The sequence below is a fragment of the Equus caballus genome, chromosome 23 (assembly GCF_041296265.1).
Source record: "Equus caballus isolate H_3958 breed thoroughbred chromosome 23, TB-T2T, whole genome shotgun sequence".
NCBI classification, from domain to species: domain Eukaryota; kingdom Metazoa; phylum Chordata; class Mammalia; order Perissodactyla; family Equidae; genus Equus; species Equus caballus.
In genome coordinates, this window is record NC_091706.1 from 21,073,960 (window position 1) to 21,089,846 (window position 15,887).

Below are 15,887 nucleotides of genomic sequence, written 5' to 3' on the forward strand. Positions count from 1 at the left end.
GTTCCAAGGATTAGGGCAGGACATTATTGTGGGCCACCTTAGAAAGTCTGCCTACCAAGAGAGTCTTTGCTTCCAATATCAGTAGTATTTGCAGACCTGCCTTTGCCCGCATGGCTGGTGTGCCTTGGCAATTACTACAGTGCTTTTTTATTTAAAAGATTTTTAGAGAGGCAGTTGGCATTTTGAAGCCACTTGGTGCCCAAAACCACAGCATAGTGATCAGAAATCGGTGCTTAGTAGTTCTGACTCTGAATAACAGGAAACCAAGGAAATTATGGCCTATTATATCATTATGTGATCATTAAAGCTTCTATTTAAAGGTATAATTATGAGGGCTGAGATGGTCAAGGTATTTTTTGTGTTTGAAGACTCCCAAATCATAAAATGGGAAGGAGCCTTTAATGTTCCCCAGCATCTGCTTTTACCCATCACAGCCAACTTCCAGGTAACATACCAGATGAATCTTGCCAACTCTGCTGGTGCCTCTTGTGACTGGGAGCTCATTACCTTACAATACGTTCTATTCCATTCTTGGACAAGTCTATTTATTAAACAATTCTTTCTTTTATTGGCCCATATTGGCATCCTTCTGACTTTCACCAAGAGTAGCCATTTATGGCCTATAGCCACAGCAATTCCTTCTTTTTTCTTATAAAATATGGTTATTCAGATGTTTGGAGGCAAATATCAAGACTCAGAGCATCTCTTCTCCAATTAGACTTGAGCTTTGCTAGGCTACCTGGCATGTTAACCTCACTTTTGGTGCTGGGTACCCCTTCAGAATGTAGGCTCCATTACTCTCAAGAAACTTCTCTGTTGTACTCTCCTCTGTATCCCCAGCTCCTAGCACAAGGCATCATTCAGAGTAGGTACCATTACTACTTATAATGGGATGCAGTTGCCTTTGGAACTTAGGTGTTTGTGTGTTCTCCCTACTGACACTGCCCAGTCTTGTGAGTCATCCCAAGTCTTTACCTAGAAACAGTTAATGTTTCCTGTCTTAAATCCTTTCCAGAACAAGGCCCATAAATAGATAAATAAAAGAAGTTAATGATTCAGGCAATTGACAGATGTTACTTCCATAAGTAACAAATTTTGGTGCTTGATGTAAGTTGTGCCTCATTTAGAGTTGCAGTGAAAGGATGAGGTAAATTCATTACAGAGCAAAAAGGATCATACTAAACTTGGAATTGGTTTTCCTATCCTCTCTACTCAGGTGCGTGCAGTCACTTAATCAGGTGCATCTCTCAATGTGGGTACTTGGCTGCAGAAGATGTGATTGCCTTGCTGCTTCCTTCACAGCAAGTACCTTGTTACCTAGAGGTAGCAAATATGGGGTTTCATGGTGGGTATTGGCTATAATTTCAAACATTACTGCTTAGTTTAAAATGCTTAATTTTGTATAATGTAATTATTGAGACATTTGTGTCATTTTTGTACAGAAGAAGTGTAGATAATTATATCTGTAAGAAATTGCATGTTATAGCCATTAGCTTGATAGCTCAGCTGTATAACCTGAATGCATTATAACACTCCCATGAAAGAACATTGCACACTTATAAGAATTTCAGGATGCAGTTCTTCTCTGTGAAAAATTAATGTGGGAGTGATGTCAGCATCATGGCAGAGTGAGTTATTCCCTTTGTCTCTCCCCTCTAAGTTACAACCAATTGAGCATCCATTGACCAACAGAGGATTACCTACAGAGCACAACAGGATGCCTAAGAGATCTATGCATCTATACATCTGAAGGTGGGTGGTTTGGATCCCTGGTAGGAAGTGGAAACAAGAGAGCAGCCCCCTACCCCTTTCCTCTCAGCAGTGATCTGGGGCGTGGATCCTCACATTGACATGTGTGGGTGAGAGCAGACTCTGGGAGAGGAGAAACAAGGGTGTGGGTTGCTTCTTACATGTCCCCTAGTGGACCCAGCCCATACGACTGCAAGCAGACCCACCAGGACCAAATACTTTAGGCACGGCTTGCTCCCTGCCCATCTCCCAGTAGATCTAATGTGGGTGCCCCCTCATACTCCCCTAGTAGTAGCCAGATCTTTCCAACTGTGGGGACAACATGCAAAACTCGGATTTTCCTGGGGTTGCACACTCAGACCTGATTTTTAAACACATACCAGCTAGCACCAGAGAACAGAGGCTGCATGAGTGAACAGGAATAACGACCTCTCCTTGGTTAGTCTCTGTTCAACCCCACTGGTAGCAGGTGAACCTGTGACCAGAGGCTTCAGGAACCATAGCAGAAGTGATGACCCAGCTCCCAATGGCAGCACCCCTGACACTAGCTCCCACTGCAGCAGGGACTGCTCACAAATCCCCAGGTCCCTGGGCCCCCTGCAGCAGTAGCAACACCCACAGACCCAGAACCCTGGCAACAGAGCAACCAGCACCCACAAACAAACTTAGGGCAGCAGCACAGCTGGTACAAGGGGCAGCAGCATCTGAGAATGTGGAGAGCCCACTGAAATACAGTAGAGGACATGAGACTCAGGCAGTCCCAGAAGTAGCAGAAATGCTTGCAGCCTGGTGACCCCAGTGGCAACACCTGAGACTGCAGTAACATCATAAGCAGCAATGCACTGGCAACCTCAGGGGCACAAGCAGGACAAGGAGGGCACTGATGATGCCTCTGGCAGAGGCAGTGGAGAATGAAAGTGCAGGCTCTCAAATACAACCAGAAGCAGCTCAGAACCAAAGTAGCCAAAGCTGTACTCAAATAAGAAAGGTGAGTATTACCACAATGTGCTGACAGAGGATCAATTCATCAAACACCATCAAGAACTGTAGTAACATGGCAGAAGAGAAAGAAAATGACAGCTCCTCAGAAACCAAGCTTGATGTCAGAAAAGATTACAATCAAACTGGCAGAGAATTCAAAATAGCTGTCATGAAGATACTCAATGAGCTACAAAAAAACTCAGAAAGACAGTTCGGTCAGCTCAGGAATGAAATTAATGGACAGAAGGAATACTTCACTGAAGAGATTGAAACTCCAAAAAAAAAAGAAAACCAAACAGAAATTCTGGAGATGAAGAACACAATTAATGAGATGAAAAATAATGTAGAAAACATTAAAAATAAAGCAGACCATATGGAAGAGAGAAGTAGTGAGCTCAAAGATAGAAATCTAGAAATAGGAGCCGGCCTCATGGCTGAGTGGTTAAGTTTATGCGCTCCACTTCGGCAGCGCCAGGGTTTGCCAGTTCGGATCCTGGCTGTAGACCTACACACTGCTCATCAAGCCATGCTGTGATGGCATCCCACATAGAAGAACTAGAAGGACTTACAACTAGGATATACAACTATGTACTGTGGCTTTGGGGAGGAAAAATAAAGAGGAAGATTGGCAGCAGATGTCAGCTCAGGGCCAATCTTCCTCACCAAAAAGCATACCTTAAAAAAAAAAAAAAGAAATGTAGACATGATTGATGTGGAGGAGATGAGAGAACTAAGATTTTTTTGAAATGTAGAAATTCTACAAGAAATATCCAACTCAATTAGAATAAGTAACATAAGCATAACATACATACCAGAAAGAGAAGAGAGGAACAAAAGAGCAGAGAGCTTATTCAAAGAAATAATAGCTGAGAACTTCACAAACCTGGGGAAGGAATGGATATATGAATACATGAAACTAACAGAACTCCTAATTATCTCAATGCAAAAAGCCCTTCTCCAAGGCATGTAATATTAAAACTTTCATAAGTAAATGACAAAGAAAGAATAATAAAGGCAGCAAGAGAGAAGAAAATAACCTACAAAGGAACTCCCATCAGGCTTTCGGTGGATTTCTCAGTAGAAACCCTATAAGCTAAGAGGAATAGAATGATATTCAAAATACTGAAAGACAGAAACAATAAGCCAAGAATACTCTATCCAGTGAGACTATCCTTCAGATATGAAAGAGAAATAAAAGCTTTCCCAGACAAACAAAACTAAGTGAATTCATTGTCACAGACCTACCTCACAAGAAATATTGAAAGGAACCCTCCTACCTGAAACAAAAAGGCAAAAGTTTACAAAGCTTTGAGTGAGAAGATAAATAGACAGACAGAAAATAGGTTAGTAAACACATAATTATACCATAAAGGATAAAGGTAAGGGAAGAATCAAAAATAATTCTAACCACTTCAGTTTGGTGACAAACCCACAACACAAAAAAGAATAATTTGTGACAACAAAAACATAGAAAGGTAAGAGGAAAAGACAGAACCTGCCTAGTCCAATGGAGTAAGAGGCTATCAGAAAATGGAGTATCTCATCTAGGAGATCTCTTATACAAACCTCATGGTAACCACAAAACAAAAAATTGGAGGAAGGTCACAAATCATAAATAAAGAGAAAACCATCACAAAAAACCACCAAACTGAAATGACAGTCAGAAATACAAGAAAGAAGAAAAAATGTAAATATATAATAACCAGAAAACATAAGATAAAATGGCACTATTAAGCCCTCATATATCAATAACCACTTTAAATGTAAATGGATTGAATTCACCAAGCAAAAGACACAGAGCAGCTGGATGGATTAAAAAACAAGACTCAACAAGATGCTGCCTCCAGGAAACACATCTCAGCTTTAAAGACAAACATAGGCTCAGAGAGAAGGAATGGAAGATGATACTCCAAACAAATGGCAAGAAAAAAACTGTGAGCATAGCCATACTTATACCAGACAAACAGACTTCAAAACAAAAAAGAGGGCAAGAGACAAAGATGAGCATTATATAATGATAATAAGGACATTCCCACAAGAAGATATAATACTTATTAGCACAGGAGCAGCAAATTATATAAAGCTACTATTAACAGACCTAAAGGGAGAAGTTGACAGCAACACAATAGTAGTAAGGGACCTTAATCCCTGACTTATGTCAATGGCTAGATCATCCAGACAGAAAGTGAAGCTGGAAACAATGGCCTTAAATTAAATACTAGACAGGCTGGATTTAGTAGATACATATAGAACACTCCATCCAAAAATAGCATAATACACATTCTTCTCAAGCACACATGGAACATTCTTCGAGATCATATGTTTGGAAAAAGGCAAGCCTCAATAAACTTAATAAGATTGAAATCATATCAGGCATCTTTTCCAAGCACAGTGGTATGAAACTGTAAATCAACCACAAGAAAAAAGTGGGAATAGTCACAAATATGTGGAGACCAAACAACGTTCTACTGAACAACTATTGAGTCAATAAAGAAATCAAAAGAGGAATCGAAAAATACCTGGAGACAAATGAAAATGAAAACACAACATATCAAACATTATTGGATGCAGCAAAAGCAGTGCCAGGAGGGAAATTTATAGCAGTACAGGCCTACCTCAACAAACAAGATAAATCTCAAATAAACAGTCTTACACTATACATAAAAGAAGTAGAGAAAGAAGAAAAAACTAAGCCCAAAGTAAGAAGAATAAAGGAAGTAATAAATATCAGAGCAGTAATTTTTTTAAAAGACGCTAAAAAACAATAGAAAGGATCCATGAAACTAAGAGCTGGTTCTTTGAAAATGTGAATAAAACTGACAAACTCTTACCCAGACTCAATAAGAAAACAAGAGAGCAGACTCAAGTAAATAAAATCAGAAATGAAAGAGGAGAAATTACAAGGGACCACAAAAATACAAAAGACTGTAAGAGAATACTATGAAAAGCTATATGCCAACAAATTGTATAAGCTAGAAAAAGTGTATAAATTCTTAAACTCATACCACCTCCCAAAACTGAATCAAGAAGAAATAGAGAATCTGAATAGACCAATCACAAGTAAAGAGATTGAAACAGTAATCCAAAACCTCCTCAGGACAGCCCAGTAGCATAGTAGTTAAATTTGCAAGCTGTACTTTGGTGGTCTGTGGTTTAAGGGTTTGGATCATGGGCACAGACCTATGCACTGCTCATCAAGCCATGCTGTGGTGGCATCCCACATACAAAATAGAGGAAGACTGGCAACAAATGTTAGCTCAGGGACATCACCCAAAAGAAAGAAAACGTCCACCAACAAAAGTCCAGGACAAGACAGATTGGCAAATTCTACCAAACATTAAGAGAAGATTTAATACCTATCCTTCTCAAACTATTCTGAGAAATTGAGGAGGACAGGATGCTTCCTAACTCATTTTACAAGGCCAATATTACCCTGATACCAAAACAAGACAAAGACAACACAAAAAAGAAAATTTAAAGCCAATACCTCTGATGAACGTAGATAGAAAAATACTCAACAAAATTATTATTAGCAAATCGAATACAACAATACATTGAAAGGATCATACACCACAATCAAGTGGGATTTATTCCAGGGATGCAGGGATGGTTCAAATCTGTAAATCAATCAATGTGATACACCGCATTAACAAAATGGTGAATAAAAATCACATGATCATCTCAATAGATACTGAAAAAGCATTTGACAAGATCCAACATCCATTCATTATAAAAACTCTCAATAAAATGGATATAGAAAAAGAGTACCTCAACATAATAAAGGTCAAATATGACAAACCCACAGCCAACATCATATTCAAAGGTGAAAAACTGAAAGCTATTCCTCTGAGAACTTGAACAAGACCAGGATGCCCACTCTCACCACTCTTATTCAAAATAGTACTAGAAGTTTTAGCCAGAGCAAGTAGGCAAGAAAAAGACAAAAAAGGGATCCACATTTTAAAGGAGGAAGTAAAACTGTCTCTATTTGCAGATGACATGATTCTTTATATAGAAAACCCTAAAGAGTCCACCCAGAAGCTATTAGAAATGATGAATACAGTAAAGTTGCAGGGTAAAAAATCAACATACAAAATCAGTTGCATTTCTATACGTTAATAATGAACTAGCAGAAAGAGAAGTCAAGAAAACAATCTCATTTACAACTGCAACAAAGAGAATAAAATACCCAGGAATAAATTTAACCAAGTAGGTGAAAGACCTGTACATTGAAAACTATAAGACATTATTGAAAGAAATTGGAAAAGGCATAAAGAATTAGAAAGAATTATTCCTTGCTCATGGATTGGAAGAATAAACATAGTTAAAATGCCCATATTAACTAAAGCAATCTCCAGATTAAATGCAATCCCAATCAGAAACCAATGACATTCTTCTCAGAAATAGAACAAAGAATCCTAAAACTTATATAGAACAACAAAAGACCCTGAATAGCCAAAATAATCCTGAGAAAGAAGAATAAAGCTAGAGGTATCTTACTCCCTGCATTCAAAATATACTACAAAGCCATAGTAATCAAAACACCATGGTACTGGCACAAAAACATACACACAGATCAATGGAAGAGAATTAAAACCCCGGAAGTAAAACCACATCTCTCTTGACAGCTTATCTTTGACAAATATCCAACAAAAAAAGAAGCCAAGAACATGCAATGAAGAAAGGAATGTCTCTTCAATAAACGGTGTTGGGAAAACAACTGCATGCAAAAGAATGAAAGTAGACCATTGTCTTACACTACACACAAAAATTAACTCAAAATGGTTTAAAGACCTGAATATAAGACCTGAAACCATAAAACTCTTAGAAGAAAATATAGGCAGTATACTCTTTGACATCACTCTTAGTGGTATCTTTTTGAATACCATGTCTACTCAGGCAAGGGAAACAAAACAAAAAATAAACAAATGGGACGCCATCAGACTAAAAAGCTTCTGCAAGGCAAAAGAAACAATCATCAAAACGAAAAGACGACCCACCAACTGGGAGAAAATATTTGCAAATCTTATATCGAACAAGGCGTTAATTTCCAAAATATACAAAGAACTCATACAACTCAACAACAAAAAAAATGAGCAACCCTATCAAAAAATGGGCAGAGGATATGAACAGACATTTCTCCAAAGAAAATTTACAGATGGCCAACAGGCATGTGAAAAGATGTTCAACAGCACTAATTATTAGCAAAATCCAAATCAAAACTACAATGAGACATCACCTCACACCCATCAGAATGGCTATAATTAACAAGACAAGATATAACAAGTGTTGGAGAAGATTTGGAGAAAAAGGAACCCTCATACACTGCTGGTGGGCTTGCAAACTGATGCAGCCTCTATGGAAAACAATAGGGAGATTTCTCAAAAATTTAAACATAGAAACACCATATGATCCAGCTAATCCACTAGTAGGTATTTATCCAAAGAACACGAAATCAATAATTCAAAAAGATTTATGCCACCCATGTTCACTGCAGCATTATTCACAATAGCCATGGTGTGGAAGCAACCCAAATGTCCCTCCATGGATGAGTTGATAAAGAAGATGTGGTGTATATATACAATGGACTACTACTCAGAAATAAAAACAGGCAAAATTGTGACATTTGCAACAACACAGGTGGACGTTGAGGGTGTTATGCTGAGGGAAATAAGGTAGACAGAGAAAGACCAATGCAGTATGATTTCACTCATATGTGGAACATAAACACATAGATAAGGAGAACAGATCAGCGGTTACCAGAGGAGAATGTGGCGAGGCAAGGATGAAAGGGGTAAAGGGGCCCATATGTATGGTATCGGATAAAAACTAGACTATTTGTGGTGAACATGATACAGTCTATACAGAAACTGAAATATAATAATGTACAGCTAAAATTTACACAATGTTATAAACCAATATGACCTCAATAAACTAATACCTAATGAAAAGAAAGATGAAATTAATTTGAATCATATATTTTATTTTACTCAATCTAAAAACATGTTAATTTCAATACATAATCAATGTTGAAAAGTTTTAATGAGATTTTACGTTATTTTTCTTCACAGTGAGTCTCAGAAATCCCATGTGTATTTTGTATCTGCAGTGGGATGCTGAATTTTCATCAGAAATACTGCATCTGTATTTAGATTTTACAGAATTTACAGTTGAAAAAGTAGACTCACATACCCAAGTTGTTCTATATATACTTTAAAATTTTCCAATAACTGAATGGGCATCAGTTTTTAAATTAAAATTATTTAAAATTAAATGTTTAGTTCCTCAGTCTCACTACTGACACTTCGAGTACTCAGTATGGTGCAGAGTTAGAACTTTTTCATGACTTTCTACATTAGATTTCTTTCCTGATTCCAATCAGCTGTTTGTTAATATATTTTTGAGGGTATATAATGAAGATTAGATGTACCTTACTCTTGAGTAGATTATAAACTAATAAAACAGCGGTATATGTTGCTTTGAGTTAAATTAGTTTTCTGCGTGAGTGTTGTAGCTGTTTTGATGAACCCGATTCTGAGAAATCAGGTTTAAGATCTAAGATTTAAGGTGAATAAAATTCTGGATGATAATTCTTTTTTTTTTGAGGAAGATTAGCCCTGAGCTAACTACTGCCAGTCCTCCTCTTTTTTGCTGAGGAAGCCTGGCCCTGAGCTAACATCCGTGCCCATCTTCCTCTACTTTATACATGGGACGCCTACCACAGCATGGCGTGCCAAGCAGTGCCATGTCTGCACCCGGGATCTGAACCAGAGATCCCCGGGCTGTTGAGAAGTGGAACGTGCGAACTTATCCTCTACGCCACCAGGCTGCCCCCTCGGATGATAATTCCTTCACAAATATACTTAAGCTCAGGTCAAATGATCCAGGTAACTCTTACCCTAAGAAGTGATATCTAACTTTCCAGTTTTTAGAGAAAAACATAATAAATTGGAACAGAAAAGAAAAAGCCCATTCACAAATAATTAAGTAAAACTTTAAAAATATAGAAAATATAAGTTCATGGTTTAAATGAATCTCAAGAATTAGGTAACCAGGGATGGTTTATTTAGCTACTGAACATAACCTAGTAGAATTTGAAACTGAGCAAACCAGTTTTGAGTATAGATTTTGTTCCAGATTTTTGACACCTCCCATATCGTGTAGGAGGAAACTCATGTAGATGTGGAAGTCTGTCACGTCAAAGGTCCAGTTGGCTAGAAGAGACCTGTTGGAGGAAGGCCACAGGTATTTGTTACCCCGTCAGCACAGCTGCTGGAACGTTCTCAGAGCCCAGAGAAAGGAGGCAAGAGTCTTCAGTGCTCCCACATCCCTGCTGACGTCTTGTAAGAGGAATCAAGGCCTGGGACTTGGGACTTTCAGAGGAAATAGAGTTAGTTCTTCCCCTTAAACTCACAAACCCCTGGGATCCCTGAAATAGTTACTAATAATGTACAGACTCCCTGACAGGCTGTTTTGTCTGTCAAAGGAAGGGCAGGGAAGGGGTCAAATCTGACCTGAGTGTTCTTTTGTGGGATGCATCCCAGGGACAACTCATTTTCAGGAGGGGAATGGCTGTCTCTTCTCACCTCATCCCTGCCGGCTCCCACTTCACTCTCTTGCCTGGTTAAACCTTCAACCTGATTTCACAGCACATCCTGTAAGAAGCCAGCCACGAGTGCTCCTGAAAAGTTCACGTCAGCACCCCTGTCAGGGACTCCTCAGGCTGTTTGGCAGCAGCCTGCACACAGCTGTGGCTCTGTCACCCTGCAGTGTTTCCAAGAGAATCACCCTGGTGGGTCCCATTACAATACAGACACAATGGGAGTATTTAGTATTTTTGTGTGTGGATGTGCATATTTGCATGCATGTGTACCTGTGCTTTGGGGCAGTTTAACATTTTCTTCTATTGCTCTTAAAAGAAGTTCAAATATTACCTCTTCTAAGAAATGCATGCATCTTATGGAAAATATGGAAACGCACAAAGGACAATATACTCCCGCTTAACTCGCCACTCAAGACGATCACCGAAGAAGCCTAGCTCCGTCCAGTGTTTAAAAATAATCCTGTAGGAAAAATTCCACCCATTTTGGTTAAAAGGATAAGGGGCGGTTTTTATGGGGTTTTTGGGTTTTAAAAACCAGCAAACAAATTGCTTGCAGCTCCCAGGAGCTGCGCTCAGTGCACTCGGGCTGAGTTGGTTTTGCGGTGGATTGCTTACGTCCCAGAGCTTCTACAGATGTGATGTTTCCCGTGTGGGTACTTCTTAAACGGGCGTTCATTACAACCTCATTCCCAGATTTTATCCATTTGGAAAGATCGCCCCCATCCAATTTGAAATTGTGTCTTTCTTACACTGCTTCGACTCTGAATGATCTCGCCAGTGCAAGCATTCAGCTGTCCCTGTTGCTGGCTCTGACTCTTGGTTCCCAGCACGGCATTCTTCTAGAGAGGCAGAATTTCTTCCCTCCTGCCCAGGATGTTGGGCAGGCAGTCTCTGCAGCAGCAGCCTTGGTGGATCGGTACCCGGCCCGGTGGCCACAGAGCACTCTGCTCTGCTGTGTCCCTGGAGACCCAGCCCTCCCTTCCCAGGAGCTGAGGGTCTTTGTTCCAGGCTGCCACGTGGGCACCCTGCTGTTGCAAAGAGGAGGAGCAAGAACTCTGATGGTATGCATTCTGCCCATCACTGCTTTCTGAGCAATGATCTTGGGAGGAAAACATGAAAGATAGATGTAAAAACTGAGGGTGACATTGGGATCTCATTAGCTTAGTGGCTGTCACAGGCCACTCCAGGAAGGAGGCTGTGGGCATGTGGCGGGTGGTGTCTGAGGAGCTGAAACTGCCCTTGTGTGTGCGCCTGTGTGTGTGTGCACTGCATGCCCTGAGGTAGGGCAGACATTTCAGGCTTTGCCATGTAGTTTACTTGCTTCAGCTTTAAAAAACATTGTCAGTTGGGTTGCACCAGGCTTGGTTATTTTTCTTTGTGGGTGCTTCTGTGAAAATCTTTAAATTTCAGCGTAGCCTCCTTCAAGGGGCATTCACTGTGAAGAATAGACACACTATGGCTTTGCTTTCTTTTTCCATTACTATGGCCTGAAATGCTTACAGTAAATGCCTTCAGTGCACTATTGTAAGCCAACAGCCCTGTAACCGCCCCTGACGCAGGAAGGGTTAATAATCACTGGAAAAGTCTTGCCAACAAACTGTGACCTGGAGGTGAGAAGGCCAGTTAGCCAAAGACAGGTAAGATCTGAAGAGGGAGACAGCCTAAGCCACGCACGGCCGCCCAGGGACACAGATGGAGACACGATATCAGGAGCAGGAGGGGTCGTAGCCTAGGAGGCCTTGAATGCTCAGAGATAAAAATATATGAGCACAGCAAAAACATGATAATATCAAAACAGAGGCCAAGGGAGGGCTCCTTGAGAAATCACTAAGAATTCTTGGCATCTGCTAATTACATTGTACAGAACACCTGTGTATGTTTAACAGATGTAAGCTATGTATATATTGAAACACTGGTTATAATAAACTCAGAGTGGCCATCAGCCCTCTCCGCATCGATCCTGGTATGTACATTGGATAATGACACCGACAAGCCCCAATCAAGGTGAGAGTGTTCCCATACTCTGGACGTACGGGCCTTCATTTGATCATTGTAGGAATACATGAGTTTCCACTCTCAGCATCCACCACTGTGCTTCCCTACCCCCCCAGTCCAGTTCCCAGTTCCTGAATCTTCATGTAAAGCTTCTGAGATGAAGTTTGTCACTTGGTTATAATTTCCAACCAACGAAGGTGATGCTAGGGCTGCGATATGTCTGCACCTGTCTTCACTGCAGATGAAGCTGAGATTGCCAACAGGGCATGATGCCATGGAGGTCAGATGGACACAAATGGGAGACTTTGATGCCTGGAGATTCCTGGAGTGGGAGCCGGAGGCTGGTGTTCTGCACCCAGCTCTGTCACTAGCCAGCAGGGAACCTCACTGTGTTTTGGTTTGATTTCTGAAGTCCTGCCCTACAATGTGACGGCAGTATGATTCCAGTGGAAATATGGCCTGTCATGTAAAAACAGAAAACCCCAAAACCCCAAAGTTCATCCAGGAAACTTCCGTGATCCGGGAGCCAGATCAGATGTTGGTTTTCTAAAAGACATCTTACAGCTGTTCGCCGGCCTCATTCTGTCTTCCTAGAGTCAGTGGCCAGGCCTCTCAGCAGGCTGGACGCACGTTCACAGAGCCATTCGCTGGTTCTGTGCCAGGGTTTTAATTTTTTTATTTTTTGAATATTTGTGCTAGGTTTTCAAAACCACAAGATGTGGATGATAATACTACTTTCTCCAGGGGGCTGTTGGCTGCTGGGACAATTGTTCTATTTGGCAGGGCTGCCTTGTATCTCTGTTGTTACATATTTTGAATATTGTCCCTTGCCCCCCAAAGCATCCCATGAGAACTGGGCACCTCCCTCAATAAATGCAGTGTCCCCTCCTGACTTCCCTGCTGCCCGCAGGGGCTCAGCCAGCCTTCAGCTTGGAACACAGTCATGTTTCATGTGAATAAAACCCCAAGACTCGTTCAGCCGCATCACAGTGAGCTGAGCAAGGCCACAGGCTGCAGGACACCCGGGAATCTCTAGCAAAGCCTGGACCTGCTGTCGGGGGGGTGTCTGCTTTTGCTTCTTCCCGCTGTACCGCTAGAGCTGCAAGAAATCCAGAGAAGAAAGTGTTGGTCACTGCTCACTCCACTGCGGCCAGGATAATGGCGAACATGTGGGACGAGGTGCTTTCAAGGTTTCAATAGCTTAAGTCATCCTAGCCAAAGTGAAGTGGAAGCTTGAAAATCAGGTCCGATTTCAAGCATCTTTTCCCCTCCGAGGTCTTGGGGAGATGATTAGACACTGGCTCACGTGCCTTCATTTACCTGGGTAGTTGTTTCTGGTCTGAGCTTCAGTGAAGCTTCAAAGACTGAGCTGATGCTGACTTGCTACTTGCATTGGCCGCCCCCAGAAGGTTGCTGATGCACCTCCTTTCCTCCCCACCTTTCTAAGGCACCCTTTGTCTGATGCCGCCTCAGGACTCAGAGCTGCTCTTCTGGGTTTGGCTCTGCTGCCAGGGGGTGTAGCTGTGTTAGCAGTAGGGTGGTCATCATGGACTCGTGGCTGCCTGTGATAGGGTTGAGGGTGGCCTCTATGAGCTCTTGGCCTTCAGCTCTCATATGCCTGGGCCTCTGCCTGCCATTTACTGATTCTTGGCTTAAGGACAGGGGTCACAAACTCAGATGCCTGCAGGTCTAGGCAGGTAGCATTAATGTGCAAATCGGGCCAGGGGCAAGACAATAGGGAGTAGTGAAGACTGTGGCAGAGATGGACATGCCTCTTGTCAGATAAAGATGTTTCTTTTTAGGTATGTGACATAAAGTCTGTTAAAGGAGGGTATTTAGGAATACCTTTAGGAAGATTAGAAAGGTATGAAGACTTTGGGGGAAGTAACATTGAAACTGTACTTTTTTTTTTTTTTAAAGATTGGCATCTGGGCTAACAACTGTTGCCAATTTTTTTTTCTGCTTTATCTCCCCAAAACCCCCCTATACACAGTTGTATATCTTAGTTGCAGATCCTTCTAGTTGTGGGATGTGGGACGCTGGCTCAACGTGGCCTGACGAGTAGTGCCATGTCCGCGCCCAGGATCCGAACCCTGGGCCACTACAGCGGAGCATGGGAACTTAACCACTCGGCTACGGAGCCGGCCCCGAAACTGTACTCTTGTACATGCTCAGTAACCAAATTTTAGGTATGCAAACTAAAAATAACAAACAACAGAAAAACCCAAACTCACATCTGCAGGTGTTTAGCTTGGGCACTGAGAATTTGCTACTTTCAGTAGAGTCTTGAAAGAAAAAGAAAGATGCACTGAACACCTACTGTGTACCCGATAACGCACCAGCATTTTGTAAATATCTCATTTAACGCTCACAGCAATCCTGTGAAGTAGGTCTGTCATCTCCAATTCTTAGATTAAGAAACAGGCACAGTGAGGACCCACCATTTTGGATTACTCAGCCGACGTAGTGGCATTAGGATTTGACTTCTGTCTCTAGTCTGGAAGCTGCTGACCTGCACCACAGTACTGCTGGGTTTGTGGCCTCTGCTGCCCTCTGGTCTCCTCCATCCCTGTTGGGTGCCCTTTGCCCTCTCTGGGGGCTGTCTGCCTGCTCTGGGCTGACCCTCTGACTCTGAGGTCAGGCTCTCCTCCACAGCCTGTGTCCCTGCGATGCTGACAGCCTCTCCCCGTTGTGCTCCCATGACAGGTCTCACAGAAGCCATCACAGTACCTTTGGCCCATGGCTTGGTCCTTCTAGCCTGGCTCGGTCCTGAGGTCCAATTCCCTGTCAGTCTCCTCAGGTGAGGATCCCTGTCTGTCGGGTTTAGGTATTTGCTAGACGAGGGTATGAACCTCAGCCCACAGACCATGGTCACGACATCAGAGCCTGGAGACCCACCCTACAGGACCACTGAAGAGGAGGGCAGGTGACCTCTCTCATTTTGTTTGAATATGATCCTCTGTCTGTGGAGAGGGCCTGGACATTGGCAACGTGTATGGGGAGGAAAGTAATTCACTGTGCAGGATTGTGTTTTCCTTCCCTTTCATGTCTTCTCGATTATGAATACATTAGAACATTTGGAGCCCAGTAAATTTCACACCTCCCCCTCCAGTGCCCAGAAACGCTCCCTGTTCATGGGGTGAGTGAAGGGCAATTGGTGAAAAGTACAAGGAAAGGACTTTCCAGTGGCAGGTGCTTTCTTGGGGGTGGAGGTCGGCTGTGGCAGACGAGAGTTTTCTTTTCAAGTGTGGGTTACAGTTTCGCTCAGAGATCCGTATTCAGGGTCCCCTGAAGGCAGCTGCGCAGAGCGAAGCCCTGGCTCTTGTGGACTCACAGTGAGGTCAGGTTCCCCCGGGGCATCCTGCTCCAGTCCTTCCTGCTGATCTGTTCCACCTGCACCATGTGGTTTTGCCCTGTGGCTGATTTCTGTGGAAGGGACCTGTGCTCTTCTCTCACCTCTGCCACTAGATAACTTGTGTGCCCTTGGCCACCGCTAACCTCCCTGAGCCACAGTTCTCACATTTACATAATAAGGAGAATAAGGGAAATTTACAGGGTC

General features: G+C 42.2%; 1 protein-coding gene across 16 annotated transcripts in view; it reads left to right on the top strand.

Moving 5' to 3' along the window:
- LOC102147868 (FERM domain-containing protein 3) overlaps positions 1–15,887 on the top strand; it is a 277,621-nt gene that overhangs the window by 154,539 nt on the left and 107,195 nt on the right. For 5 of the 16 annotated variants that reach the window (XR_011431334.1, XR_011431348.1, XR_011431347.1 and 2 more), the window contains one exon: positions 1,217–1,345. The exons of 6 other annotated variants lie outside the window; for them this stretch is intronic. The gene's annotated coding sequence lies outside the window, so the exon portion shown is untranslated. Of the gene's footprint in view, positions 1–1,216; positions 1,346–1,660; positions 3,022–9,894; positions 10,545–15,887 lie in introns of those variants that run through there. 5 more of the 16 variants (XR_011431349.1, XR_011431351.1, XR_011431353.1 and 2 more) reach the window with 5 other exon arrangements.